Source organism: Paramormyrops kingsleyae, chromosome 1 (genome assembly GCF_048594095.1).
Source record: "Paramormyrops kingsleyae isolate MSU_618 chromosome 1, PKINGS_0.4, whole genome shotgun sequence".
Taxonomy (NCBI): Eukaryota; Metazoa; Chordata; class Actinopteri; order Osteoglossiformes; family Mormyridae; genus Paramormyrops; species Paramormyrops kingsleyae.
The window spans coordinates 72,372,120-72,400,078 of record NC_132797.1 but is presented as its reverse complement, the minus strand read 5'-3'; the positions used below and the strand labels follow the sequence as shown (position 1 = coordinate 72,400,078).

The 27,959-nt window shown below is 47.8% G+C and overlaps 1 protein-coding gene and 1 long non-coding RNA gene across 2 annotated transcripts in view; one reads left to right on the top strand and one right to left on the bottom strand.

Annotated features, from left to right (window-relative positions):
- The window catches only part of si:ch73-390b10.2 (Golgi pH regulator), a 108,461-nt gene that overhangs the window by 65,966 nt on the left and 14,536 nt on the right, over nucleotides 1-27,959 (top strand). The gene's annotated exons all lie outside the window — the stretch shown is intronic.
- Nucleotides 630-27,241, bottom strand: LOC111834019 (uncharacterized). Its single transcript, XR_002835895.2, has 3 exons — nucleotides 27,167-27,241; nucleotides 26,844-26,930; nucleotides 630-1,858 (listed from the first exon to the last, which is right to left on the bottom strand). It is a non-coding gene; the product is annotated as an uncharacterized lncRNA (long non-coding RNA).

The following is a 27,959-nucleotide window of genomic DNA, read 5'->3' as shown; positions in this document are numbered from 1 at the left end:
AGCCCAGAGCTGGCCCATTTCAGTTATCTTTAAAACTCCAACAACAGTACTTTGGGTTTATTTTGGGCTCCCATTTGCCTGTTTTATCTAGTACCTGCCTTGATCTCATCTGCCATCAGGACAGGGACATTTACAACGCACCAGCTTCTCCTCGCACCTCTGTGTCACATGATTCTGTATGGCGTCCCCATCAAAAGCATCCTGGGGGGGAGGAACTCAGAATGGGGGCTGGAATAGCACCTGTACAGAAGGCCAGAGAAAAGCAATACAGAAAAAAAAACAGGAAGAGTTCCATTTGGGAACAGGCCTTTCATTCAGTCTGGTCCTAGAGAAGATAAATGTGTTGCCGTATGTGCCGAGGCAGTTCCGTAGTTCCTTATCTCCCACTGGGACGGCGAGGTCACTTAAGGGCACAGACCACACTTCCTGGACACATCACATGATGACTGTGCATTGTAGCCCCAAAACACAGTCTGTGTAGCTACAGGCATCTGTGCAGGCAGTGCTCAGCTCACTAGGCTTGTGAGTTTATTACCTTGTTAGTTTTCAGCCTTAGGGGAGGAACTCAAAATAACAAGATGATGTCAATTTCTTGTACATAATGGTGCTTTAATTTATGAGATATGGAAACAGAGAAACAGATTATTAAAAATCACACATTTTATCACTGGCTACTTATTTAATATTATTCAATGCTAATATTTAGACTACAGTAGGAGAAAGGTCAAAATTAATGAGGTAATTATGGAAGAAACCCAGCAGTACATAGTTGATGTGTGAAAAGACTGGGCCAAAGCAGCCAGCAGTCTGAGATGCAGGTCTGACTCCTTCTTGGATCAGGTAGAAGCGTCCACACAGGACTCAGGGATGCAGACGCTCTCCTCAAATGTATCCCCACCGCTGGGTGATATTTACACCCAGCGGAGAGCAGCCTCTCTCAGCTTGGCCTCCTCATGGTTCCCCCCGCTGGGGCTTCCCTGTCACCAGACTTTTTGATCTCCTAAGAGGTGTCAGGCCTGTAAATAAGAGTGGAGCTTCACCTCACCCCTCTGTGAAACCCAAACTGAGAACCATGTGCTCTGTCAGTCAGCCACTTCACTCATGGAAATAGATACACACACGTGTCAATTACTACTAATAATATGAGGACGGTGCAAGACAAAATAGTGTTTAAGATATGCTGAATCGTGAAGGATATATTTATGAAAAGTATGCTTCATCAATAATACGCTGATGTCAGATAAGCGTATCATCTAAGTGAGTTGAGTGAAGTAGGTGAAGCCAGTTACTGAATCACAAACTACAGATTACTTCATGGTGGACATTCAGAGATGAGGTCATGCTGAGATTTCCTACAATGCACGGTGTTTCCTAACATGAGGTATGATCTCTGGAAACTTTGATGACAGCTCTGAAAAAAACATTAAGAAGCTGTGTTAGCCCAGCATGGTGGCTGGGGAATCCTGAGTAATCATGGTTTTGTGTGTCCAAATAAGGGTCCATAAATGTCTTAGTGACACGGGGCTCAGGGACTGTTGTTTTATCCCAGGTGACAAAGATCACAATCTTTTCTCCCTGAAAGACCACTGATGCCCACGACAAATCAATGTGTTTACCTTCACTCACACTTCCACACGTGTTTCCATCACCTCTAGGTTCATGTCATATTACCATATTTATGTCACAGTCTCGTGTTTCTATCCTGTTCATGTTTTCCCACAATGCCTCTGTGTCCATATCTCATCCCTTCTGCTCCTGTCACTCCCCGTCACACGGCTGTGTCCGCCATCGCAGCTCATGTGTTCCTCGTATTCCTCTTCTTTGCACCAGCTGGTATCTCGCTTCCGGATACAGATTCCTGAAAAAGGAAATTAATTATAGCTGAGTTGAATGTGACCCCCCCCCCCCCCCAAATCAGAGAATGACACTAAAGAAAACACAACTTGGTCTTTGATGTGTGGCATTGATGCCTGGATCCTTTTTGAACTGGGTGGTGGGCTTGAATGTGATATAATCCCTGGCGTACTGCCCCAGCTTTTTGTTTCATTTCCAACCCGTAAGCATTGCCGCAACAGCCTTTGCGCCAGACTGAACTAGGTTGTTTCCATGGAGACGACAGGAATGATGGAGGAATCGCCGTGTAAGGGTTGCCTTGCCTGAAATCTAAATGAACTCCTGTGTAATTGACAGCCTCAGTGTGATTTTTTTCTTGGGTGTTTTTTTTCCGTCTTGCACCGTTGCTCTTCGGGGCCGCTGGTGCCAAAGCTCTGCTAGCATGCAGCACTCTGACCTGCGGTGAATATGCTTCAATCTCCTGCTTCCCCTGCTAATTGCTGAATATTTATATCAGCGACAGAGAGGAAAAGGCAACTCGAGGTGCCCCGCCGCTTCTCACGCGGCCCCGTTGGGGACCCGGGACTTTTGTCCTGGTCACACTTCACTGGCTGTTTTTGTCACTATTAAACAGGCTCTGAAAAACGGCCTCCAGGATTAGCCCCCCCCCATGCCTCGCGATCTCCCAAAGCAACAAAATCAAGACACGTACATAGAAAATCCAAACAAAATCTGCCATGATTCAACTGTCCTTCACAACCGGGATTGTGAAACAAAACAAGACTGACAGCCTCCTTTCGAGGTCCGTCCTTCTTGCTGTTGCTCGTCTGGCTTTATGTTATGAGCTTTTCAGACGCTTTTTAAATGGTAATTTGACATCTGAAAAAAAAAGACAGTCGTCAAAGACCCTGACTGTGGACGCCATCGAAGTCTGAGGGGATTACAATGCTCACGGAGTATTAGGACAACTAGTGCAGCTAAGCCATCTGCTAGGAGTAATTTGGACTCTTAACGTACTGTAATTACCGTCTGGCTTGTTCAGATGCCGGCCTGCTTTCCGGCTCTCTTTCCTTCCTCTCAGTTTGCCATGCGGGACTATTATATAAAAGCAGGTGTTCGTGGGACACTAAAAAAAGACCTTCGTAAATATAGCAGCAGCAGAACTGAAGCCACATCTATATTGAATGGAGTTTAGGGCAGTGGGAGTTTGGGGCAGAAGTTCACCAGGGTCTGGAGGTGATGTTTAAGTACAAGGGGGTTTGAAGTTTTACTTCCTGATTACAGAGTCCTTCACCTTGATTTTATTCTTTGTAGTCATCCTGCTGTAGTTGTGGATGAGTGGGATGCCATACCAGATCTGTGGTTAAGGATGCTAGATTAGGATAGAATCATTCCTGGCATTCAATCTGTCCTTGTAGCTTCACTGAGCTCAAACACTGCAGGTGAGTGTAGTTCTAGAGAGACCAAGTAAGATTAGAGACAATAAATATCATAATACTTTATTAATCATAGGGGGACATTCTTTAGTCTTTTAAGTGTGGACCAGTGCTAATGGCGCGTTCGATTATGTCGGCGAAGTCGGAAATTCCCAGGTGCGTGACGTCACATCCAACCAATCTCCTGCTGGAGATACACATCTCGGGACAAACGTGGCAGCCTCCACAAACACGCTGCTGTTGTGCGTTGTTGCTTTATAATATTTTAGCAGATTTGGAGAGAGATTCTTTTTTTTCCGAGAAACAAACAAACGAGAAACACGAACTAGTCAAACCACATTAAAAGAATATTTTAGTACATCCATAGCGATATTCTTTTTTCGAGAGGCAAACAAACTACAAACAAACCAAAGACACTAACAAGTCTGGTAAAAATCTGATATTGCATGTTAGGATACTGTTAACGGTCATGATATGATATTCTCTAAATCGACCATGTGCAATTGCATTTATAACTAAAGCTGGCAGAATATTTCAATTTAAACTTTGGCAGGTTAGTTCATTCTAGAAACCAAACAGCCATCTTCTTTATCAAGGACGGATAGTCATGTTGTACAATTTCCCTGGTGTTTTTTTATCTTTAAAGCCCTCAAGGACCTTGGATAAAACGACCAATGAGGACAGGAAGACAGCAAACACACCGCATGTACTGGCAGATGCGTAGGAGTGGCACTGCGGTGTACGGGAAATGGGAACTGTTATAACGAACGGTCTTCTCCTTTAAAACACAAAAAACACCTGCAGGCCTTCCCCCAAAACACAGCTCATGTGAGCAGTCAACCACGGCAAGAGCCTGACTGATTCTGTTTGATCACCAAGAAGAAGATACGAAAAAGTGGGAATCCGCGGTTGAGAAGGAATAATCACAAACTGTCCTCTCAGACGGGAGCTTCTGTCAGCCTGCGGCACAAATTGCTGCTGTCAGGTGAGATGTTTCATGTAGAGAGACATCTCCTAATGCTCAATGAAGTCTTCACATCCACTGTCTTGGCAAGATCTGGCATGTTCTCCCACAATATGGAATTCTGCAACAAGGAACGGCAGTTTGTGAACTCGAGCAGAAAAGAAAATGTCGATCCATTCTCAGGCCCAGTACGGTGGGGGCTGTGATAAAGAGGGTCGTCATCACCCTACACAATCGCAGCTGCTTCTTGCCTAGGGCGTCAATGCAGTAATTTTGTCAAACCATTTGACAGGACCATCCCAGTTCTATGCTCCCATGCAAATACACATCCATCTTCTGAATTTCTCCTGCAGTTATTAGGTAGCCAGATCAACTCTTGGTGAGCTGGTCCTCTCCACTGTGGTTCTAGTCGAAGATGCATTACTGTATCTCCAGTCAAGCTGCACTTTTTCTCTTCCACTGCCAGGAAGTTCATTTCTTGAGAAGTTGCCTGATTGGACATGTGCTCTCCTGTGGGGAGACCCAGTTTATACCCAGGAACAGAACAACGTGGTGGGAAGAACCCAAAAGACACACATGAATAAACAAATGAAGCCCAAACTCCAAACATGCACTTTAACAGATTTCATAATCATTTTTAACGTTATGCAGTCAGTCTTGTCTGCCACGAGAGGATCTTGTTTTTTTTCTCTGAGGTCCATGTTAAGCTTATTTCAGGTGACAGAGAAACAATAGGTCCTTTCACAGCATGGTTGCTGACTGCACTTGGATTTTTCTGGCTGACTTTGACATTTAAAGGGCAGTGCTGGACTTCCAAAGTCTACTAAGAAGGCCTTTGATCTTTCTCTCCCCCTTTGCATCTCTCTGGTCTCCCCCCCACCCCACCCCCCCCTCATCTCTCCCTCCCTCCTCTGTTGAGCTTCTCCTCTCTTCACCTTGCCTGGACTCCAGCCCAACCTTCACCTCTTCACAACAGAAGCCAACGTGGCATAATGTCCTTCTGTCTAAGACAGAGGTTCTTTGGCACAGAAGAGGTAACTCCTTTAAAGTCTCACATCCTCCTCCATTATCAAAACAGCACCACTGGGAGCCAAAAGAAGCTTAAGGGAATTTAAAGAAAAGTCAGTCTATCTGTGACCCAAAGACCTCGTTTCTGATTGTCTAATACGTCTGTTTCAGGTCACTGTGACCTGCAGGATTTACACCCTTTTCCTGAGGCCCACAGCACCCAGAAGACAATGCCTGCTCATTTGTCCTGCCTTTGCAGGACTTGACATTTAATTATTTAAAAGTCATACCTACATTCTTACATCCAAATATGCTAGTTTAAGAGCTGAAAAAGGAGAATGTCAACCACTCAGGAGAAGACTCTGAAGCTGAATACAATTATAACACAGAACAATTGCGTCTGTAATTTTTCTGCCCATTGTGAAAATGGCCTGATTGAAAATCTGCGTGATAGTTTAAATTAAAGTGGCCATTCCTCTCTGGCTGAGCGCAAGGTTACACATTCTGAATAACTGACATCTCAATGGCCTGTGGTGACTAGTCTGAAGCGCCGTACAGTAACTCATATAAGTTGTATTTTCTCATTCATTGGACATAGAGGCTTCTCTCAGGAATCGGTTTGATAGTAGCCAGCTCACTCTGTTAAGCTCCATTTTCCTCCGTTTTAGGCACCACCTGGATAGTCAGGTCAGGTGGGGGAGCCAGCACTGACACACAACAAACAGCACGGGATCCCAGGTGGCGACCCCCCCCCCCCCAGGCCGACATGTGATCCAGTCCCACCCTCCGGAAATGGCCATCCATGGGCCGCAGCCAGGTGTTACGTGGGCGTCCCCTCAGCCTGGTCCAGCCGCTCGTATCCTCAGCAATGAGGATCCTGCGAGCCGGATCACCGTCAGGGAGACGCGCCACATGGCCGTATCGCCGTACCTGATGCTCCCTCGCAATGCAGGTATGATGAACCTCCAAATTCTTTCTGACCTGACAGATTCTCCCCAGTAGGTGCTGGTCGGCTATAACACGCAACAATCATGTTTGCAATTTTTCAGCTCATTGTGAAAATGCTGGATGGCTGCTCTTGGTTGTGTTCAGGTGCTGCCCATCATTCCTGTCAGCTGTCTGTGGTGACACTACTCCAGAGGTCAGATTGAGGCACATGACGTGACTTCTCTTCTTACTGGGTAGGAGTCCTTCTTCCATGAATAAACAAATTCAGTCAATTTCCTGAATTTGAATTGTGGTTGAAAACACATACACAACAAATGGCATTCAACTCAGAATGAAAGAATGCAAGATTTGAAGTGTGACCTACAATACAAATAATTTAACTGTCATTTTGTGTACCATGACGAATCTTCTCATAGAAAAAGTAAAGAAAAATCTCCTCATAAGACTCAACACTGGCTATAATGACTGTATGTCCCAACCAAAGAAAGTCCCCAAACTCTTCAGGAAAGTCACACTAACCCCTCACCTTCTGCAAAGTTTCCCATGATGTCACTGTGTACTTGAATCACCCATGTTCAGCAGAGGATGCCGACCCGTCCGACAGCACAACTAGCCTGCAAATACCCTGCTATAGCAGCAGTCTCTGCACCAGATGAGGGAATTTTCAGTGTAGCAGGAAAATTTTTAGGCCACAATATAAGGGATAAAACCTTAGATCCATGAAATGTAATAATATTTGAGAATGAGTTACTCAGGCACATAGCCACATAGTAAAATAATGTGTTTGGATAAAACGACCAATGGAAATTTGTTTGTGACTCATGAGGCAGAAAGCCAGATAGTAAAATCATGAGTTTGACCCCCCTGAGAAATTTCAGTCAGCAAAATCTAGGGAGGATTCATGAATGGAATGGAGCACAATTTATATATAAATGATAGATTTTGCACAACCCTGTTTGAGGCTCAGAGAGGCTCTCACTGTTCTTCAGTAACACATGGTTGATTGCAAATCATTCACCAGCCTGTAACAATAGCATGTAACCATAACAATGTATTGCATCTATAAATACCTGTTTGTAGCTCATTTTGTTGGTGACAGGTCATGTGACCCAACACACTTTTGGGAGTCAGGTCTAGATCCATGCATTATAAACTATAAGAGAAGCAGACCTTGGTTCTTACCAGAAACTAGAAGGACACACTACATTCTGTGCCAAGTTCGATAGTCTGTGATGGTTGGATACTATTGACACAAAATCAGTGAGACAGAGGCCTGATGAAGTAACCCAGCTGTAAAACTCAGCGTACATCTCTCACTGTTATCAAGTGTTTCATTTGGTTGAATCTCCCAGGGAGGGACCACAGGGATTCTGTAGAATGCGATTTACTTAAGGTCAATGGAGTCAGTGATTTCACGTTTCCTCCACACAGAAAGGTTAAATTGCCCAGAAAATGACTGTTGTGGACCCGTTTGTGTTACCTGTTCCTCGAAATGGCCTGTGGTTAATGAATACCTGTGGATCCCAGCCTAGCCTATGATGACTTCTCAGCTACCAGCTATGTCAGCGATGCATGCGGTGTACGATCCCCCCCCCCCCTTTATTTTCAGTGTCATTACCCAAACGACACCTCCTCAAGTCATTTTTCAGAGAGCTGCTTCGTGACTACATGAGAAAATGCATTTTTAAAGGCACGACAAACAGAAAACAATGCTGAGAATGGGGGGGGTTGTCAAATGGGGCAGGCTTTGAAATTCACTAATAACTTGGCCTGTCAATCATTCCCTCCAACATTGTTGAGACCACTTGTGAACTTTTCTAAGATTACACCATTCAAAACTCGAATCCGATTAAAATAATCCACATAGCGTTACAGCTACTTAGCTGTTGAATGGAATAGGTTGTTTTGAGAATGCGTCCTCAAAATGCCGTTCCTTCACGGACGTTCGATGTTTTCTCAAAGGAATGCAAGGTAGGCCTGCCATGCCGAAAGGTATGTCAACAAGGTAGGCCTGCCATGCCGAAAGGTATGTCAACACACTGCTTCTCAGTAGCTGGCTCAGCTGCCCAGTTTAGATCCAGCTCAGTAAAGCCTGCAGTGGGTAATTGATGGGCCTGGGACATATTGACCTCATTCTGCAATAAAAATCTAACAGACAACAATTACAAACCTAGCAAGCTCTGACTGGCGTCTCCATCAGAAACAGCTTCAGCTGGTAGCTTTGCCCCTGAATTCCCCTATATCTTCCCTTCTTGGGAGGAGGACCTTCTGGCTGGCACTGACACAACCTCCTTATGCCTAACATGACTTCCTGGGTAAATCAATATCTGCTACTTTGTCATTAGTCTAACTGGTTAAATATGTGTTTAAGGATCTGTCGTCAAGATAGTTCACAGGATTCTCATATCCTTGTTTATCTACACCAGCTCTAGTAAAAATAAAATAAAATTAATAAAAATAAACAAAGTTATTTAAGCATAACAGCTATATTAAATATGCCAAATTGGTGTGGTGGTTAGTACTGTTCCCTCACACCTCTGGGACCAGGGTTTTCTCTGTGGGGCTTCCTCTGAGTTCTCTGGTTTCCCCCCACAGTCCAAAAACATGCTGAGGATAACTGCAGTTACAAAACTGAATGGACTGACGGATGGATGGATGGATGGATGTTAAATTCTAAAAGGTATCCTTGATCCCATCTTGAAATCTCAAGCTTGATCAGTAACAACTTGTTCCTTTTGTCTGTAAACAAGATATAAAAAGGGTAAGACTGCATTTCCCGTTTCATTTGAATGATGATCGTTAGTATTCCCTGTAAGATATTTTCTTAAGCTCTCACCGTACATAGACACAGGCCTATGCAGGCTGATACCCACCCCTGCGAGGACAGGCAAACAGGCTGACGTGTCGAAACCCTGCCCGCTCACCCGCCCCTGTGTATCTTATCCTGAGATCGCTTTGTTGGGAAAACAGCCCAGGCTAAATATTTTGCATGCTCTGTGAGAGGCCGGTCGGCTGTTTTTGCTGCCTGGCTGAATATTGCTTTTTTGCATCATCGGCTGTCACACGGCCTCTGATTGGCTGCTGTTTAATTGGTGGAATTTCATCTCTTTCGGCGTGAGAAATGCTCTTCAGAGTTTTCTTCCACCATAAATATTCATGACGTCTTTCCCAAGGGAAGCTCTTATGTTTCGATCACGGCACAAATTACAACAAGGATATTGGACCGATGGCTGGGAGAAGGATAAATGAACAAAACCAAAGCCTTCCCTGTAGGAATATCATTTATTTTGATTGAATTTCATAAATATAATGCATATCATTCTGGGTTTGTAAACCCAAGGCTTTCAAGGAAGAGAAGCCTTCAGAAGGAGCCTCATGTATCGACTGCTAGAGTCTGACCTGCCAGGTGACCTGTGATCTCCTGACTGTGTTGATGGGGGTATTAATGTGCTATTACATGGTGCAGCTGAATGCTTAAGAAGATTCTTCCTGATACGTGGCTCACTGCTTTCTCTTTTTTTTCTGTCTCTGGAAGACGACTGGCAGGAGAACCTGAAGTGTGCAGAAGCTGACATTCCTTTGGCTTGCAGCCTGGTCACAGCTGCTTTGTAGGGCAGGTTCAAAGTGCCTCACTGGCTCAGGTAAAGGAGCTTTCACACTGCAGGAACTCAGCACGAACCAGAACCTTTTTCCGGAACCAGGGACTACAGGAACTCAGCACGAATGTAGTTCCTCAGAGGCAGTTCCAGGACCCTTTTTAGTACCTACTCCAGACTCGGTACTTTTCATTCGAACACGAACTACAGGGGAGGTGCTTACAGTGATAGGTTACTGATTGGTTGGCTCGAAGCACTGCCGCAAACTTGGAAGTTACATGGAAGTGTGGAGAAAATACATAATCAGCAAAACCGGCAGTGACACTTGCCAGCACTTTTTAGTGGAATACGTTAAATTGTTTTTTATTCTGAGAGAACCAGAGCACCCAAAAAAACCCATGATGACATGGGGAGAACATGCAAACTCCACATACAGAACCCAGAACCCAACAGTGCACCGTCATACAACTGCCAATCCCTCTAATAACAAACAAATAACTGAGAAAAGAACTCGTTCATCCTCCATTCTTTTCTGGCGATGGTGAAGTTTCAAGTTATTTGTTAAGTTTAACCTACACGTACTTAATATTTTGGGCCCAGTTCTGTTGGCGGTGTGAAAGTGACACACGGAAGTGGCCAGGAGTTTTAGAACCCCCAGGTTGGGACAACCCAGGGACTCGGAAACTGGTACCAGGTTCCAGAACCTCGGTGTGAAAACGCCTAACGTGTATGTGTGATGTGTTGGAGTCCACAAACACTTTACTCCTTTCATTTCTCCTTGTTGATGAGCCCCACAGCAGTTCGTTTTCAAGGCCTGAGTCATTAATTAACAGTGTCTGCTCGATCAGCTGACTGTTTGCCATGATGTCTTATGTCAACACTGTATCTCTGCCCACATAAAATACCTAAAGGCACTGAGTGGGGGCCTGTTATTTGCCATCTTATGCCCACAGTGAAACAGCACTAGGGGGCTGGCACGTCTCTGCGGGGTGTTGATCACATGACGGTGGGGGAGGAGAAAAGGTAGCAGAGATAAATAAAGGCCGATTATCCAATTGCATAATTTTCCCACATCCCCCGCTACCTCTGTTCCGTGTTAATTTATTTTTCAAGAATGAATTGTATTTTGGCAGCACAGTAAGGTCAGGAATGAGAGAATAGAAAACAGATACTGCCACCAGCATTTATAATGTTACTGTTGCTACAACACAAACACATTTATAGACACGACGAGTCGCTGATCTCTCTTGTCATGTCCTCCCCTCCCTTTTTCATATCTTTCTCTCTCTGTCCTCTATTCCCCGATTCCCAAAGCTGAATTTCATGGGCCTTGCTGCCCTTCTTTGATTGGCAGATTCCTTTCTGAAGACATTCCGGCACTGCTGGGTGTGTGTGTGTGTGTACGTGCGTGCGTGTGTGTGTGTCTGTGGGCGGGGGAGGCAGTATGTGGTAGTGACAGGGGAAATTGCTTCCCATACCAATTACATGCCTCTGCGGGAGGTGACAGCGCCAACCGCTCACAGCACTATGTCACGCCAAAGCTGTCGTCACAGCAGATGATAAAGGGCTTCTAATTTGGAGGCCGTGGAACAAAAAAGGCAGGGAGGGGCTGAAGGCCGCCCGATTCGGGGGGAAGCCTGACCTCTCACAGGTACCGTTTCACCGTTGAACGCCAGAGTGTCTAGAACACCGCTGCCCGCAGAAGGTCAGCTGGGTCACTGGCAGAACAGATGCTACGTGTGGCGAATTCATCTCTAGCATAGCCTTCTTCTCCTGTGACAGACTCAGCACAGGTTCAGTGTCCCTATCGCACGTCCATTCCGTCAGCGTAGACACATCATCGTCGTCGTCGTCGTCGTCGTCATCACACTGAAATCTAACCGCGAAGGTGGGTACCTTCCAGGGTGAGATTACATATCCTGAATGGTGTAATTTGAATCACCGTTTGAATCAGCTCACTCCAAATGCAGGACATGCTGGCACATGCGGGCATAGAATCCTGGTGTTATGTACTCTCACTGCGCGGGCAAGCAGAATATATGGATGGCAAAGCAGTCCAACATTTCCCTGGCAAGTGAAACCGGCTGGAATAACTGAACACGCAAACACGCCCTTGATGTTCTTCGTAAAGTTTGTTCAAAGTGAGCCGAACGCTCAAACAGGGAATGGAAGGTACCTTAACTCTTGGGGGGGGGGGGCGAACTGGACAAGGTCGAAGGGTCTCTGACCGAAATGCCTGAGTGAGCCAACCTAGACCAGCCTCTGAAAATATACATTCGGCCGAAAATGACCGAAGATGGGATCACGAATTATATGTCCATCAGGATGAGGGCATCTGCTAAACAGATCAGAAATGCAAACGATGAGGGCTGGGGCTTGCAGTCCGGGGCACAGAAAGGCTGTGTTTGTGCACGCGATTGGGGCGAGGCGTGTGAGAGCAGGACGCACCGGCCATGAAGCAGAAACGGCTCACGGTCATCAAGGGAAAACTGCTCCCAGCGGCCCGGCTTTCCCATGATGCAGAGTCAGCACGTCGTCCCCCCCCCCCCCCCACAGGCAGTTAGAGAGCTGGGGGAAGGAAGGAAAGATCTGGAATGTCTCTTTCCTGCTTTTCAAAGTACTGCAGCCCCCCTGGGAAGCACAACAACTGGAATGCAAGCGAGAAGCATCCTGTCCTGTCCAGTCTGACAGCCCCCAGACGAGCACCTTTGGGGGGAGGGGGGGGCTCCATTGATCTATGCTTGATCTGTGCAGCACTTTGGGGCCTGACCAAATGAGAAAATAAAACAAATCAGGGAGGGGGGCAGATAAGCACAGGCCAGACGCACATTCGAGTGTTGGGGGGGAGAGAATGAGGGTCTGGGGTCAGACGCCTGCGGCCCCCACCACCTGTAGCTTCCAGCTCTTTGTCGTCACTGAACTTCTTGCTCATTACACTGGCTTCCCTTGCCTGCACTGCCTGTCTTAGGGCGTACGGTCTTCTCCAGAGGTCTGCTCACAACATCGACATCACAGACCTGGTCCAGCTGAGGGCACAGTAAACTGTGCATAGATTACATAATTGGGAGGAGGGCAAACTGAAGATGGCCCAATTAACACCCTCCACCCAGAATTCAGGCTGACAAATTAAGCTTCACCGAGGGCGTTTTCCACCGCACCGTAGTAAAAGTACAGTACTTCAAGGTATTGGTTTCCACTGACGCAAAATCCGGTACCGGCACTGAATGACATCACAACACAAGGCGGGGCATTTTGTAATGAATTTGAAAAATATTAATACCAACATCGCATGTTATGCACATGCAGTCCTTACATCGCTAGTCAGCTAGATTAAGATCAGGCTTTTTCTTACTTTCAATTCTGTATACTGACATTAAAGTGGAGGGGGTTCAAGTTTTGCTAAATTATTTTTACTCTGTTCATAGAAAAAAAAACTTATCAAGCTTTGGAATTTTAATTATTATTCCTTTTATAGATTATCTAATATATGTTTAAAAATCAAAGTTTTACCTCTGCTGTTTTTGCATGCATTTTCCGAGACAATCATAATCATTTTCAACCTTGCTGTTTAAATCAGTGGAAGACGGGTTTGTGAGCAATTTATGAACTTGTTTTATAAATACCCCAATAATTACTACAACAAAATGACATTGCTGCATTTGTCACCAAATCACATGGCTGGGACAGCATGCTATATGCCTGCTGTGTTAGTATATTCAACAAAATACTTTTTCATTTCTTGTCACATGCGGATCTTTTTGTTGTATATGTTCTTAAGACAAGTACTGAAGTACCAAAGAAGTCACCAGCTGGTTTGACGCGTTGGGTACTGGAACGTTTGGTACTGGTACTTGACTGGAAGTCAATGGAAAAGAAAAAGTACCAAAAGTACTGTACATAGTGCGGTGGAAAAAGCACCCTCAGACTCAGACGAACAGGAGTGATTGATGTCCCCCAAAGCATGAGGGAGGAGATATTTGAATGTCATGTGACCGCCAAGGCCTACAGGCCAGGGGAGGGGCAGAGGAGGGTGGGGGGGGAGGGGCAGAGGAGGGTGGGGGGGGAGGGGCAGAGGAGGGTGAGGGGCTTCCTCCTTCTCTAATGGTGCTTTTCCACTGGCGTACAGGAACCGGGCCATACCCGAGCCGTACCGTGAAGAGAGATGAGTTACATTTTGTCTTCATTCTGATACCAGAATTCAAGTGTTATTATCCCAATAGATTTACTATTACTACTTCAAGAAGAAAATAAATAAAATATCGCATTTTGAACTGTGCAAGGAGTCTGACTCTTTCGGCCCCCCGCCTGCCTGGTCTCTTTCTAGCATCCATTGTTTAAGAAACATCCAGCGATTAGCAATAGCGAGCGATTAGCTGTGGCACCTCCACATCCTCAAAGTGCGCGGACTCAGCTCTGCATGACACTGTGCGGCTCTCTATGCTGAGCAACTATGGTCTGTGCACGTGTGTGTGAGAACGCTGTTTAACATTCTGAAGCATTGTCGTAGAATTTTAAACTTGTAAAATGCTTTTGTTTGCGACGGTCTTAATTTTAAACGTCACATTATTCTGTTTCTGACCAAAAAACAGCTACCTGGCCCACTGGGAATTCCCCTGAGTTCCCGATTAGCTGCTCTGGGTCTGAAGGCAGCCATAGGAGGTTAGAGAGGTGTTAGTAACGGAACCCAAAAGGCAGGTAAGTAGAACAAACATCATCATTCAGACCCTGGTGGATGAAGGTCACTGGGCCGGACAGACTTAAAGGCACAGTCACTCACTATTGTTCTTATGATGATTTCTGAGAGCAAGTCAGAGCGTCAAACTGAGACACGCAAACAGGCATTGGCTGCAGATTTGCTGCTGCCCCGTACACACACGCACACACACAAAACACAAACACACACACACACATCAGTATAAAACACAATGCACACCAGTATTATTGTATTATTATGCTTCTCCTTTTGTGACTCTGTATTATTCTATAGGAATTGCCAGATATTGCAAAACGAACATGCAGAGTCAAGGAAATACCCCAGAATAGCTTACTGAGTGACTAACTTTAAAGCGTGAGACAGAACCTAAACGATGAGGAAATGGCACAGGAGGTGGTGAAGTTTGAGGGCAGAGTGTCAGTTTCCGTTAGCAGAGCTCCTTCAGCTTACCTCACTGGGGTTGGTACTCAGTCGTACATTAGATTTGCCTTCACTTTAGTTTATTTTTATATAGTTTGTATTTAAACACGCCCATAAGCACAATACTGCAAAAGTACAAATATTATAACAAACACATACACTCTAGGGCTGTCATGATGATTAGTACTGTCGTCGCACACCTGTGATACTACTAATAATGAATAATGTATAGAATATGCCCTTTTATTCCACATGCAGAACACTGGTTTCTCTCTGCATTTTGACTGATCAGGTGGAGGTGACGTATCCAGCCCGGTTTGGCCTCGCTTTCGGCCCCACTAGTAAGGCAGTGGTGGCTTAATGGTTAGGGAGGCGCACTTATAATTGAAAAGATTGCTGGTTCAAATCCCGGACCAGCAAGGCACCACTGAGGCACCCTGAGCAAGGTACTCATTTTACACACCGTATTCAACTCCTTGTGCTAATTACCACACAGCTCTTGAGCTGAATCATTTGTGGTGGAACAGGGAAAGAACTAAGCTACACAGGGCTCCGGCCCCCCAGGACTGGAGATTGACACTCCTGGGTTAAATGCAGAGGACACATTTTGTTGTTGTGTGCTGTGGTGTGTCAACAATGACCACTGATCTTCAAATTCTAAATTCAGTAAGCAGGCCCATGTCAGCGCCTATGGCTCAGGTACGGCTCATGTACTTTGCAATGGAAAACCAGTAGTTCGCAGTACAGCTTGGTTCCTGGTGGTGGAAAAGGGCTAAAATGACTGTGTCAAACTGACTGGAAAAGGGAGAGGAGAATCTTGGCTAGCTGCATTTGGCAGGGAGTTAAAACCACACTTAATCACAGGGGGGAGCTGTGTGGGAGCAGCATCCCCCCCCCTCCCCCGAGCACCTCCCCACTGCTCCTGTTGCTCTTTTTTTCCTCATCATCTTACGTCTTCAGTGCGAAAGCAGCGGCAGCTGCTCATCAGCAGCTCCGGAACAATTCCGAGCACCATTCTGGCATGGAAATCAGGCCGTCGATACTGAAAAGGACCCCCCCGGGTCCGTGGGGAGGCAGGATGAGGGAGGGTAACGAGACCCTGTACACGCGCATGCAAACATGCGGTCACACAGGCCAACAAACAACGAGACTAAACAAACAGATGTGCGCTCGGTATAAAACGCGCCATGTGGGAGAGGAACGGCTGCTGTTTATCTGTAAAGTTTAGCTCCATACGAGGAATCTGTCTTGGTAGGATGCTCTCAGGCACACAGCAACCCGAGAATGATGAAAGGAAACAAACTAGATAACACAAACAATTTTAGTTTGACTAAGTGACAATATAAAGAATAGTAAAGAGAAATGAATAAGCCAATGAAATATATAGTAGTAACGGCAATTCAAGACAAGTACACCTACTGAACCCAGTCAGAATACTGTTGACTGTTACACATGCCCATTAGTTACATGAAATGACAGGCAGAGCTATATAAATACATTATATAGTAATAAATGATCTGCACTATCAGTGAGTGAACCCACAGCACATGAGTTGATAAGCATACAGGAAGAGTGCCCAGGTCAGTGGTGCAGATATGCGTCTTTATATCAGTTGTTCCGTCATGTCGCACGTTCATTCCATGGCATCTCATAACCCATGCGTCGGAGGTGTTAGTCATGCATCCGCCGCTGCATTTTCACCATCGCCTTTGGTCTCCGGAAAATGCTTCCGAGTCATTGGAGTCCGTCACTAGCTGCTCTGACCTGGAAGCCTGATTTCTGGGGCCCCCATGATCCTAATCTCTTAGTTTTCTTTCACATTTCCCCGTCTCCAGACACTGTTAACACCTCTGGTTTTGACTGTGGCTTGTGGTGGAAAAGCAGGTTAACATTAAATATGGGCAGAGCGTGTTTCAGCACTTGATTAGTTTACTTGCTTTGGGAGCCACACCTAAAACTTCTTTGCACTGCATTGTAAATGATTGCAGGTTCTAGATGATTTAGTGACATGTGCATACATTTAATTTTAATTGGTCGAAACGGATTTCACCTTTTTGCCAGGTTCATGAGCACCAATTTCTCTTTCTGTCAGTACGTGGCCTAAATAAATGACAGAAGATGGATGGATGGAATTATACCACTAGCAACTGGAAATAAACAGTGAGGAGAAGAGATCAGGCACTTGGTTGACATTACGCACCACGAAATGGCCCGGCGCTCCGGTAATTATGCTCAGGTTCCTCTTACCACCTAAATTGTTTACGTCAGCTAATATAATATTGCCCCCCCAGCTAATTTGCTACTTCCCAAGGTTCACACACAGCCCAGATCACCGCTTGGCTCTTTTCCTTCTCTAAGCACCCCAATTTACCCAAAAAAACCAGATCATTTGCTCAACTCTCCACAGATCTGTAATGTTATCTTAAGACTGATCTTGTCCTCGTGTTGATCTTACTTTCTTTTCTTTTCCACTCCATTTAGCAGACTTTGGCATGGTTCCTTTTATCATTATTGCATAAGCAGCCCTGTATGTAGGGTGACCAGATAATCCATGTCAGGGAGACACTTTGAGCTACTTCGCGTTTTACAAACTACTTTCAAACTGAAAGGCTCCTGTGCTCGGCTAAATAGTTCAGATCTTCTTGTGCTTTGACTGGTTTGTTTCCTTGACTGAAAGACTCACCCAGCTGTTTCACATTAGCATTAGTGACATATGCATGATTATAGGAGACTGACCAATCAGCACACAGCAAGAACTCGGGGCTCAAGTGAAATCCAGGTCCATTTAATTGAAATGGTAATTTACAATTCCTGTCCTCCCTGACACGGATTATCTGGTCACCTTAGGAGAAAGGGGGGCCAACCACAGTGGCGATGGTAAGACTTCCCCCTCAGTTCGCTCCCTTAAATAGTGCCAGAGTACCATAAACCGCTGATAATGAATTATCGACAGCATATTTACCAAGAGACACAGAATAAACATTAATGTCAAATCCATGTTTTAAATGAGCCAGCCTCAAATGTAAATAAGCGGGTGGCAACAGAGACGGGATTGTTCAGGTAGCCGATGCTGAGGTAAACAAACGAGAGACTTTTTAATCGCGTGATGAAGGCGAGATAAACCAGGAGAAAGGAAGCCTCAGAGGTTCAGACAGAGCATTTTCTCTTTTTCTGTACAGGAAAGGTAGCCTAGGCTTACCACAGCGCATGTCAAAATAATATACGATCGGATTAAATGGGTGGAACATGTAAACGTGGAACAAACGCGGATCTCTTTATTTGACGCTCATGTACACAGTTCGGTTGGGTTCCTTTAATCTGATTAAATTCAAACGGATTGAAAAAAAGTGTCCATAAAAACAGGCTCACTGTTTTGCATTCCTTCAGACTTTTTTTCCACAGGATACGTCTGAGGTTAAGGACTTTGGGCTGGCCCAGATTAGAAGGAACTACACTTGGTATCCGCAGTGCTCTAAAAATGATTATTATTAATACTAATAAGGCAGAAGTGCACAATGATCAGGGGTGGATATACTCTTCATAAATGTAATACAATGTATCATATTCTCTGTGTACCTGAATGTATCAAAGCAATCATATTAGCAATATTAGGCTGCGTGCTGAAGCAGACTGAGGCTTAACTTACTCAAATTAAAGTTGTAACATTTTAAATTTTCCTCCTATCAGGGAGGGGCCACAGAAACCTCAGGTCCAGCAAGCTTTCATAACCATCACCATTGTGAACTCTGAACCCTCACCACTCAATAACTGACCTTTCTAAATATCAATAACTTTTGGCATGTGTATGTCACCTGTTTACATACATCTATCTTGTCTGTAAAATATTTCATACATCTATATTTATTCATATATCATGTATCTCTTATCTATACTAACTGATTAGTACACATATCTGTAAACTCTCATTTGTATATATTACTCCTGTAAATACTACCTGCAAATTCAAATTTCATATACAATATGCATATTCTCATTTGTATGCCGACTTATTGCACTCACTGACTATTGCTCCTTTACACTTTCTGGTTAGATGCTAAACTTTTTTTGTTTTACCAGTACAATGACAATCAAGTTGAATCTAATGTAAATGCATTTGAGATGTCTGCTGAAAATCAGTGAAATAAGTATGTAACTTGCCATGAACCAAACTGGTTTTTCCACACTGGTATCTTTGCAGCACTAGTTTTGTGATACTTAAACTGGTATCGGTATGGAGGTTATAATTTTGGTATCGTGACAACAATACTGTAGAGCAAAGTGATCTTTTGCCTCCATGATTGTGAAATGGTTGAAGCTACCCGATCTGTATGAGTCACTGTTTGTCGCAACGCAGTTTAGAAATGACACAATCTGTACAGCCTGTCTGCTCCGTTGCGTCTGGATTCGGTTCATGTGTAGTGTACATTAGGGCTGCCATTAACGACTGTTTTACTATTGGTCGCTTAATCTAGACGATTAATTTTCTTCCAGAAAATCATATTGACCATATAATTAAACTTTTTGGCACTATACAGACATTATTTTCGCTCATAATTTCATACGCAGTTTAGTAGTATGCCTAATTTATTTTTTAATTCCTTCATCCTGTCCGGCAGCTTTAGCAGAATCATTGTTACGCTTCGGCGAGCGAGCGAGCCGGGAAACAGGCGAGGCAAGCCGAGAATGCAGGGAAACGGGGCTTTATTCGGGCAGACAGGAGCAAGACAGCGACAAACATCAATGACGGATCTGGGGAAGACTGACTCAGACGCGGACTAAATACAGAAGACAAGCCGACATAACAAGGAACAGCTGGGCACGATCGGGAAAGCACACGTGGATAATGAGGGGGCGTGGCACACATCGGGATCGAACGGAACGGATCGTGACAGAACCCCCCCCCAAAGGCGCGCACACCGGGCGCGCCCGAGAGGAGGCAACGGACGAGACCGGGGAACAGGACCTGAAAGACAAAAAGCAAGACCATCAACCAAAAACAGGGAACAGAACAGAGACACAGAACAGGAACAAGGACCAACAGAAGGACAGGACCCGACAAAGAACAGGAAACGCGGACAGGCAGACAGAGAAAGGAGACACAGAGGGGACAGAAAACGGAGGAACAACAGGGCGAGGAGTGAACACAGGAGACACCGAGGGACGAGGAGCAAAGACAGGAGGGACAAAGGGACCAGAAGGGAACGGAGGAGACACAGAGGGACGAGGAGCAGAAACAGACGGGACGAAGGGAAAGGGAGGAGGAGCCAGGGGAGCCCGAAGGAACCCAGGCGGGCGACGGGCAGTGGCCGGAGGGGCCGCAGGCGAGAGGGAGAAGGGAACCAAAGGGGACCACCCAGGGGCCAAGGGAACGGGACGAGGGAGTGACGGAGGGGACACGGAGGGAGCAGGAGGGAACACCAGTGCAGGCGGGCAGGAGGGGGAAGCCGCGGCAGGCGGAGGCGCAGCCGGAGCCGGCGAAGGCGCCGTCCGACGCCCAGCCGGAGCAGGGGGGCCCGGAGGCGACCGACAAGGACCCGGAGGCGGGACTGAGGACCGGCACCGAGGATCCAGGGGGGGACCCGGAGGGGACCGCCGACCCCGAGCCGGAGGACCCGCAGGCAGCCACCGAGCCACCGCCAGGGGCCGAACGGGCGAGCCAGGGGGCAGGGCGGGCGGGACCCGGGCCCTACGCCTATGTCCCCGTCCCTTGCTGGAGACGGAGAGGCGGGGTCCTGGGGGGCGTCGGCCTTGCCGGGGTAATGGCGAGGGAGTCAGGGCCTCAGGCAGGGCCGCGGGCAGGTAGCCAGCAGGAGGCGCCTCGGCGGGCACCTCAGGAAGTTCAGGTGCCGGCAGGACAGGCGAGACAGGCAGTTCGGGTGCCGGCCGGACAGGCGAGACAGGCAGGTTAAGAGCCGGCAGGACGGGCAAAACAGGCAGTTCAGGTGCCGGCAGGACAGGCAAAACAGGCAGTTCAGGAGCCGGCAGGACAGGCAAAACAGGCAGTTCAGGAGCCGGCAGGACGGGCGCCGCCATCACGCGGCCAGCAGGGGGCGTCGCGGCGGGCGCCGCCATCACGCGGCCAGCAGGGGGCGTCGCGGCGGGCGCCGCCATCACGCGGCCAGCAGGGGGCGTCGCGGCGGGCGCCGCCATCCCGCGGCCAGCAGGGGGCGCCGTCATCACGCGGCCAGTTGGGGGCACCGCAGCGGGCGCCGCCATCACGCGGCCAGCCGGGGGCGCCGCAGCGGCCGCCTCGGGCATTGCCCTAGGCAGAGCAGGCAGGACAGGCAGGTCAGGCAGGACAGGCGGGTCCGCTGGCAAAGCGTCGAAAGCTGCAGCAGGCGGTGCCGCGGGCAGAGCGGCGGCAGCTGCAGCAGGCAGGACAAGCGGGTCAGGCAGGACAGGCGGGTCCACTGGTAAAGCGGCGGAAGCTGCAGCAGGCTGTGCCGCGGGCAGAGCGGCGGCAGCTGCAGCAGGCAGGACAAGCGGAGCTGCTGGCATCGCGGCATCAGCAGCAGGCGGTGCCGCGGGCAGAGCGGCGGCGGTAGCAGCCGGCGGTGCCGCGGGCAGATCGGCAGCGGCAGCAGGCAGCGCAGCCGCGGGCAGATCGGCGGCGGCGGCAGCAGCCGGCGGTGCCGCGGGCAGCTCGGCGGCGGCAGCAGGCGGCGCCGTGGGCAGATCGGCGGCGGCGGCGGCGGCAGCAGCAGTAGGCAGGACAGGCAGGACGGGCGGGTCAGGCAGGGCTGCAATAGGCGCCAGGATCGGCGCCGGGCGTACCGGCGCTGTCCCTTTAAGGGCCTTGGGAATCCGGGGAATCGCCTCCCAGACGGCCCTGGCCCCTTTAAGGGCTAGCCGTGTTCCCCGGAAGGGGGAAGCTGCCCGCGAAGGTACCTCCAGACAGGCAGCGGCAGTGACTTCCGGGGTGACAGCGTGAGAAGCAGGAGAGAGAGAGCACGCCCTTAGGGAGATCGCTGGCACCTCTCCCTGCTGTTGTTCTCTCCTCTTCTTTTTCCTCCGATTGTGGCTAGTCGACTGAGCCGGGGCGGCCGGGGAGCAGGCGAGTGGCTGGAGCTGCCTCTCCGTTATCCTCTCGACCAGCTGTCGGAGGTTTTCGTGTACCTCGCGGAGGGGGTACGCGTTTCCGGGTGGGGGCGCCTCACTCAAGAGGTCCCCACTCCGGCTGGCTAAGTCCCGTGCCATGGGGTCCTCCTGGACCTCGGGTTGGGACAGCCAGTACACAACTTCCTGCAGCAGACCGAGCCGTTGGCGCTCGGTCTGCTGCGCTGTGTCTTCAACGAGATCCGTCATTCTGTTACGCTTCGGCGAGCGAGCGAGCCGGGAAACAGGCGAGGCAAGCCGAGAATGCAGGGAAACGGGGCTTTATTCGGGCAGACAGGAGCAAGACAGCGGCAAACATCAATGACGGATCTGGGGAAGACTGACTCAGACGCGGACTAAATACAGAAGACAAGCCGACATAACAAGGAACAGCTGGGCACGATCGGGAAAGCACACGTGGATAATGAGGGGGCGTGGCACACATCGGGATCGAACGGAACGGATCGTGACAATCATGGTCTGAATGCACTGCTGTGCCAAACATGTTCGCTTTACCATGAGGGGCTCTATAAACTCTGTATAGGCCCCTCATGTTGATCGATTTCTTTTTATTTTATTTATTTCATTTTTAGCACATGTTAAATATTGCAGTGGCTGAGCTGGCCGAAGAGGAGGGACAGATTAGGAGGGGGAAGAAAAAAAAAAACTGTAAAAAAAAGAGTAAGTGAGAGAGATAAGTCAAGAACGACAGGAGTAAAGTGGAAGACAGGCCCAAGGACGTCCGCAGCTCCCGAAGAGCACGGAAGAGCCAGGGCCCCACATCCCAACAACAGCCGCTCCCCCACCCCAGCCAGGGGAGGAGGGAGGTCCCAGACGCAGCCCCCGCAGCCGAAAGGGCATGAGCCCCAGAGAACCAGAAGCATCAGGCAGCCGACCCCGCGAGGGGAGGGCCGCTCTCGCACGAGCCAAAGCCAGGGCCCCTAGGACCCCAGATGACCGGAGAGAGCTCCGCCCACGCCGGAGAGGCCCGAGCCCCCCCAGGCCACCACCCCAAGGAAAAGGGCCAGCAACCATGCCCAGGAGGTCAACCGCGCCCAGGCGTGAAGCAGCAAGCCCCGGACCCAGGCCCCCACCAGCCACACAGACCATCTTGCAGACACACCTCTCAGCCATGCACATAGACCATACACACATTCCCACAACATACACAGACACCCACACATAGAGACAAAAAGACATAAGCCCATCCACTCCGGACTGCCCTCCAACGTGCGGGAGAACGGACGCGATTCCCGGTGGCAGCCGTGACCCCAGGGCGCCACCAGCCAAGCAACCACCCAAGCCCCCCCCCCCCCACCACCATCTCTGACAGGGAGCAGGGGTGTAGGAATACCCGCCCACTCTCCTCCCCCATGCACCTGTGTGAGAGGCAAGAGAGAGCCAGCTAGCCAGCTGGTTCAGTAGGCACCTCAGCCCCCCACCACTGTGCAGGAAGGAGTGGACCCGGGACCCCCGGCAACAACAACCCCCCCCACCTCGAAGGGCAGTCCGCACTCAAACGCCCACTCACTCGACAACAAAAATGTGGCAGACTAGCCCGGGCACGAGACATGCTACCCCCAACACTGCACAGGCCGGATGCCCAGACATGGACCAACCCGCCCCCCCCCCCGGCGGCGCCCCAGGGGGAGCACAGGCCACCCCGGCGCAGGGAGGCACTCACCGAGGAAATGGCCAGGCCCCCAGGCGCCAGAGCCCCCAACCCCTCACCCAGGCCTGCACCAAAAAGGCCGCATCCCAGGGACAGCCCCCACCACCACAAGCACCCCAGATCCCACGCCCCATGACCGCCAGGCAGCACCTGCCCAAGCCCCCCCCCACCACCACCAGCCAGGTCAGACACCCAGACATCACAAGATGGCAGCCACAGCCCCCCAGCTCCAAGAAGCCACTAGACGCCCATAGCTCCAAGACCCAGCCCACCACCCACCAGGACCACGGGGGGATGAGACCACAGCCGACCCCCCCCCCCCCCCCATATAATGGAATTGGTCAGTGTGGACCAGAGAGAATCCAATTCACATAATTGATTTTTTCAGAAGGAAGCAGACATTCTCTCCAGACTTATGTGACCTAAAAGTAAATATCTATACTGAGTAAACATAAATTATTTTTTGATGCCTAAATTTTTTATGAGATTCGTATTGTGATGCCCAAACATCAGTAATCTATAAATTCGGCGTATCTTTATGCTTATGAAATATGGTGAAGCACCACATGCTGTCCTGTGGGTAAATAATGGAAGCAGTAAGTACTGAAGTGGAGGTGAAGAAAGGGACGGCTGAGCCACCAGAACGTCTTTTTAAAGGGGAGATACTGTGGTTAATCTGGGTAAACAGACGTTGTGGGGTGGGGGTACTCTGCTGATTAAAGTCTGACTCGTTTATTTGGTAACATAGTTTCCATTTTTATTTCGGGTAATGATTTTTTTTTCATTAGTTTCCGTTTTGTTTTGGTTTTATTTTTCGATAATAAAACTGCTCCCAATAAGCCCAGTGAGCACAAACACACACGGGCACCGTCAATGTAGAATAAGCCCAGATTTTAACCGAAACATTTTCTCAAACTTATTCAATGGAGATTCTCAGGTAGCAGGCTGGCAACCTCATGGCTTTAATAATAAGTATATTTAGCAAGTGTATTAATGGTAATTCAATAAACATAAATAGACATAAACATCCTCCAGAACGGCGCCTGTGTTTCCCCTTCAGGTGCTCGTGCATATCGCTCGTGCCGCTGTGGTACGCCATCGAAATCGCACAGTGTACAAACTACTCCTGTAATTATGCAGTGATATTAAAGGAAAACACTTGTTATAATGGGTTGAAGCGTTTTAGATAAATGATGTGTCAGTTTAAGATATGACTGTACACACATTTCAGCGCCAACGTCATCGACCACATCGACTAATCACGGCAGCCCTAGTGTACATGTGTGCATGCGTGTCAGTTGCATCATTGACATCATTTCTGTGTTCCGTACCTGGGTACGCTTGGCGATCACACTAGATGCGACTCACTGTGCCCTGGCCCACCTCTTCAAGCAGGCCAGGGCATGGTATGGAGTGATCACCCTAGTCAATCGAACTGGACTTTGGGGGTCAATTGTACTTGGGCACAGTACGGACCAGCTAGTGTGAGTGCACCCTAACAAACATCTTCACCTTGCTCCATCAGCACAAATTGTCCTTCAAGATTGCACTCTCCTGGGTTGTGTGGTTATGGAGATTCAACTAATGCATACAAAAACGTAACAGTCATACAAACTAAACATCAAACTTAATATCAAGAACAGTGTGACCATTCCGGGCAACATGAAGACGCAGAGCATGTTGCACTGCGGTACAAACTCCCTCACTTACTCTTGTTTGTCTGCTTGTTCTCCATTTGGTTGCACGGGATTCCTCCAGGAACTCCAATTTCTGCCCAAAGACATGTTTTAGGTAAGACTGGTACCATATGCAGCTAGTCAGTGGAAGCCCATGTGAGCCTAGGCGAGCTTCACCACCAGGACAAGTTGGTGCCAAGGCCTGATGGCAAGCCAACACTGGCCATCTGGCAAACCAGGCACCAGGCATGGTCCCGGTGGGCCAATGGCTTTGTGGGCCAGCAAAATTCATCATGTCCAGGGTCGATTCTTAATCCCAGTCCAGGCCTGCCTAATTAACAGGTTGACCGACTCAGCCTTGTGCTTACTGAGATAGGCTCCAAGATGACTGTGACCCAGTACTGCATAAGGGGTTATGGGGGGAGGGTCATTTTATGAGTGGCATAGAAGCTTTTCTTGGTGTCTGTTTGATTACTGACAGACAGAAGAGCAGTGACCTCCTTTGGAACTTATTCCCAGAGGATCCACAGAACGGCGAAGACATGAGCTCATTAATTGCTGATGGAATGTGTCAGATTATGTGAGCTGCTCATTCAGATATGAACTAAAATGCCCAGAGACGTGGCAGAAATAATCAAGGGTGAGGACGTATTCCTCTCCAAGTATGTTCACAAGGCTGCACCCATTCTCTGCAAGCCCTCAAAATGAAGAACAACCAGGCCGACACACATAAAGAAGGCATTTTCTAATCTGTATACTGCACAGTCAACACTGCCTTCAAACGAATCTGTGTCCCATGCAGACAAAAGAGCAGCAACAAATGCAGACACATGAAAGTATCCTGTCAAGTCCATGCAGCAGAAACGTCTTAAAAAACCTAAAATATCGCAAAGATGCTAAAAAGAAACTGTGAGACGGAGGTGTTGCTAAGCATGCATGGTGCCCCTTTATATAATTTCCATTATTATGCAAGGAATTGTGGGTATTGTGGGTAGTCAACAAGGTCACAAACAGGAACCTTTCCTAAGACCTTTACTGTATGCCAAACCCCAGTCAAATTAGCTGAACATGCTACTTAATCCCCAGAACAAAAGCCCAACTCCACCATGACACAACCTTTGTAAAATCCAGCTGGGTTCAGATTTTCTAAAATACATCAAAGACTTTTTATTTATATGCACATCTCATATAATCATCACGAACACAAATCCAGAAATCAGAAGTGACTGACACATCTAAATCCAAGCTTTTGACTTCCAGACATGCGGGGAACAATGAGGTAAATATGAGATATGACACAAATGGAAACGAAAAAGGGTAGAGACTGGCGATTGCCTGTGACATTGCATTGATGTGAATGTGCAAAAATAAAGACCCCCAGGTTTCATCCCTTTGCTGAAGTAGCACAGATTAACCAGCAACTTTCACGGTTTGTGTCCAGGCTATAAACACAACTGACTAGGACTCATCTGGACACTTACCCATCGGTCAGAGACCCCCAGACCAGCTTCCCATTTCACATCTGCCTCCTTCCTCGATGGGACGGGGATTCCATCACAGCAGTGAGACTGATTAGAGAACAAACCAGCTCAGTAACAGCCGTGCAAAGGTCACCAAGGTCACTGTGCTATGTCGAATTAAAAATGTCATAATTATACTCAAAGAGGTGTTGCGTGCTGAGGTCAATAAGAGCTTTCATAATCCAAAGACAATTTATACAGTGGGTATAGAAAAGAATCAACCAGTTTGAAATATTCCCATTTTTTTTTTTTTGCTTTACAGTCTTAAATGAAAACACACAAACCGATATTTTTGCCAGCTGTACTTATTCAATGCAACCTATGACATCCAAGTGAACGATTTCACAGCTACAGTTCTGAAGAATTGTAAAAAATAAAAAACAAGAAATACTGAGATTAATAAAGGATCACCCCTCTCCTAAACAATGTAAACTCAATCAGGCGTAAACTCAATCAGACCATGGTTATTGGCTTCCACCTGTGATCAGCTGTAATCAGTGTGATTAGTGAAGCATAAAAACAGCTGTTTCTGGATCATTCCCTCGCTTGGTAGTGCAACTGACAGCAAACAAAAAAATGTTATTCAAAAGGGATAACATGTTTTGGGGGGCCACTGTATCCCCCCCCCCCCCCCCCCCCTTGAAGGTCAAGTTAATTTTATTTTTATTTATTTTCTATATAGCGCCGGATCACAACAGAAGTCGTTTAAGATTACCTTTCCTATAGGACAGGTCTATACATTGTCCTTTTATTAAACAAACTTTTACACAACAGCTTGTCATTTTTTGTCTCTACACGGTCGCGTGTTTACAATTCTCCTCTGCTCTCTGTATCGTGCATGGCGGAGTTCCACCCCGACCATCGTGTACAGACACGTGCACGCACACACAGGTGAGCACACTCCCACCAGAGGACAGAGAGTCAACCACCTGAAATGCAGACAAAAATATCTGCGTTTTTTGACTACTGTCATTAAAAGAAACACATAAACACCATGAATCCTGTCGGTGTCAATCTATCAAAGCTGTAAACACAGGGGAAACACTGGGGGCTATTCAGAGAATTTCTCATTTGTCT